The 3,920-nt window shown below is 29.3% G+C and overlaps 1 protein-coding gene across 1 annotated transcript in view; it reads right to left on the bottom strand.

Annotated features, from left to right (window-relative positions):
* The window catches only part of LOC119578583, a 29,112-nt gene that overhangs the window by 24,301 nt on the left and 891 nt on the right, over positions 1 to 3,920 (bottom strand). The window lies entirely within an intron of this gene.

The raw sequence follows: 3,920 nt of genomic DNA, 5'->3' as shown, positions 1-3,920 counted from the left end.
CCCGGGGGGGGGTTCTTCCTCTGGTTCTGTGTCTTTTTCGTGTTACGGTGTCCTCACGCACTCCTGCAGGTGCTCCTCGAGTCTCAGGGCCTCTCGAGCGGGATTTTCACAAAGGACACGCTGTCTTCTTCTCCTAGACATGGCTTCGGAGAAACTCAAAGTGATGGTTCTGGGAGGTGATTATAACGGTTTTCTCGCACTTCGGCGACGGCGGTGTGGGGTGTGTGAGAAAGGAGTGCGTTTGAGTTTGAGTGTGTGAGGGTGAGTGTGCAGTATGAGTGAGTGCATGCGTGTGAGTGAGAGTGAGAGAGTGTGTGTGGTGAGAGTGAGGAGTGTGTGTGTGAGAGAGAGTGAGAGAGTGTGTGTGTGAGTGGAGAGAGTGTGGAGAGAGTGAGAGGTGTGTAGTGAGAGAGTGTGTGAGTGAGAGTGTGGTGTGAGTGAGAGAGTGTGTGAGAGTGAGTGTGTGTGAGTGAGAGAGTGTGTGTGAGTGAGAGAGGTGTGTGAGTGAGAGAGTGTGTGTGAGTGAGAGAGTGTGTGTGAGTGAGAGAGTGTGTGTGAGTGAGAGAGTGTGTGTGAGTGGGTGAGTGAGGGAGAGAGTGTATGAGTGTGTGTGGTATAAAATTAAATGTACTTGTGATTGAGGGAGAGTGGGGTGAGAGTGAAGGCTAGTGTGCTTGTGAATGTCAGGGAGAGTGAGAGTGAATATACTTGTGGATGTAAGTGTGTTTGCAATTTTTTTTTTTTTGTGTGTGTGTGAATGTAAGTGCATGTATGTATGATTGTGTGTGTATGTGTAAATGTAATTGAGAATGTGTGTGTCTGTGTAAATACATGTACATACGTGTGTGTAAGTGTAAGTTTGCTTTTGTGTTAGTGTATATTTGCATGTGTAATGGTAAATGAGTGTGAGGATCACTTAGTATAATGTCTGGCATCATTGCAAGTCTGTTTGAGTGTCAGTGAATGAAGAATGAATGGTTGTGTTGTCCATTAAGAAAAGGTGTGTAGCTGTGTAAGTTTGAGAAGTTAATCCTGCGTGATAGGATGTGTGCACTACTGTTAAACATTGCCGAGTTTGTGTGTGTGAGGAAGGCATGTGCATCACTGCGGTGTTTCTTAGAATTTATTTTGCAGTGAAATGGTTATTATTTTATTATTATTATTATTATTGTTATTATTATTATTATTATTATTATTATTATTATTATTATTATTTTAATGATAATATAGATAATGATAATAATACATAGTATTTGTATGTTGTATGTAAACTTGTAATTGCACATTAATTTCCATTTTCATTATTATTATTATGTGTTGGATCCTAAAAACTTCCTTTTTCATCCCCTTCTTGTAAAAGTTGATACAAGAAACCCATGTGATTTGAGGGAATTGACGTACAATTAATACCAAAGAATCAATATTGCTCCCACCTTAAAAAGAAGAGTGAAAAAGCCTTGCACCTTGACATCAAAAGAACCATTATCTGAATTGCATTAAAGTTGGAGCATCATATCACCTCTTTTATGGGTATTAGGTGATTTTTTTTTGAGAATAGGAGAGCTCTCATTGATGCACTGTGGAGATATTGTCAGAAGTGCATAGATACAGGATACTAGTTATGAGAAACCTCATTGTGTGATTTAATAAAGGTCTGTTATAACACCAGTTATTCAAATAACAATTAATATTTGGTAACTAGAAAAGGACTATCTTTCTGAATCTTACTTTTCTTCGGATAAAATTAGTTACCAGTAGGTCAAACTTTGTGTACATTTGGCGCACACTCACACTCACACACACATATACATATACACACACATACAGAGACAGATGACAGACAGACATAAAGATATATGTATATATATATATATATATATATATATATATATAGAATAATATATATATATATATATACATATAATATATATAAAATATAATATATATAACAGATAGATAATATATATGAATATATAGTAGATAATATATATATATATATATATAATAATATAATAATAATATAATATATATAATAGATAAATAATATATAATATATATATATATATATAAATATAAATTATAAGATAATATATATAATTAATATATATATATATATATAATATATAGATAGATATATATATAATATAATATATAATATAATATATATAATATAGATATAAATATATATAAAATATAGTAATATATATATATATTATATATAATATATTAATATATATATATAATATATATATATATATATAATAATATGTATAATATATATATATATATATATATTAATAATATATATATATATATAAAATATATTATATATTAATTATATATATAATTTTATAATATATATTATATTATAATTATTAATAATATATATATATATATATAATATATATCTAATATATATATATATATATATATATATATATATATATATATATATATATATATATATATATTATATTATAATATATATATATATATTATATATATATAATATATTATATTATATATATGATATATATTATAATATATTTATATATGATATAATATAATATAGTATATTATATATAATATATATATATTATCATCTATATTATATAATATATAATATATTAAATATATATATATTATTATATATTAATATAAATAAATATATAATATATATATTATATATAAATATAATATATATCATATATTGATACTTTATGTCTGTCTGTACGTTCTGTATGTGTGTGTATATGTATAGTGTGTGTGAGTGGATGTGCGCAAATGTACACAAAGTTTGACCTACTGGTAACTATTTTATCCGAAGAAAAGTAAGATCAGAAAGATAGTCCTTTCTAGTTACCAATATTAATTGTTATTTGAATAACTGGTGTTATAACAGACCTTTATTAAATCACACAATGAGGTTTCTCATAACTAGTATCCTGTATCTATGCACTTCTGACAATATCTCCACAGTGCATCAATGAGAGCTCTCCTATTCTCAAAAAAAAATCACCTAATACCCATAAAAGAGGTGATATGATGCTCCAACTTTAATGCAATTCAGATAATGGTTCTTTTGATGTCAAGGTGCAAGGCTTTTTCACTCTTCTTTTTAAGGTGGGAGCAATATTGATTCTTTGGTATTAATTGTACGTCAATTCCCTCAAATCACATGGGTTTCTTGTATCAACTTTTACAAGAAGGGGATGAAAAAGGAAGTTTTTAGGATCCAAACACATAATAATAATAATGAAAATGGAAATTAATGTGCAATTACAAGTCACATACAACATACAAATACTATGTATTATTATCATTATCTATATTATCATTAAAATAATAATAATAATAATAATAATAATAATAATAATAATAATAACAATAATAATAATAATAATAAAATAATAACCATTTCACTGCAAAATAAATTCTAAGAAACACCGCAGTGATGCACATGCCTTCCTCACACACACAAACTCGGCAATGTTTAACAGTAGTGCACACATCCTATCACGCAGGATTAACTTCTCAAACTTACACAGCTACACACCTTTTCTTAATGGACAACACAACCATTCATTCTTCATTCACTGACACTCAAACAGACTTGCAATGATGCCAGACATTATACTAAGTGATCCTCACACTCATTTACCATTACACATGCAAATATACACTAACACAAAAGCAAACTTACACTTACACACACGTATGTACATGTATTTACACAGACACACACATTCTCAATTACATTTACACATACACACACAATCATACATACATGCACTTACATTCACACACACACAAAAAAAAAAAAATTGCAAACACACTTACATCCACAAGTATATTCACTCTCACTCTCCCTGACATTCACAAGCACACTAGCCTTCACTCTCACACACTCTCCCTCAATC

This window comes from Penaeus monodon, chromosome 11 (assembly GCF_015228065.2).
Source record: "Penaeus monodon isolate SGIC_2016 chromosome 11, NSTDA_Pmon_1, whole genome shotgun sequence".
Taxonomy (NCBI): domain Eukaryota; kingdom Metazoa; phylum Arthropoda; class Malacostraca; order Decapoda; family Penaeidae; genus Penaeus; species Penaeus monodon.
This window is presented reverse-complemented; position numbering and strand designations above follow the sequence as displayed.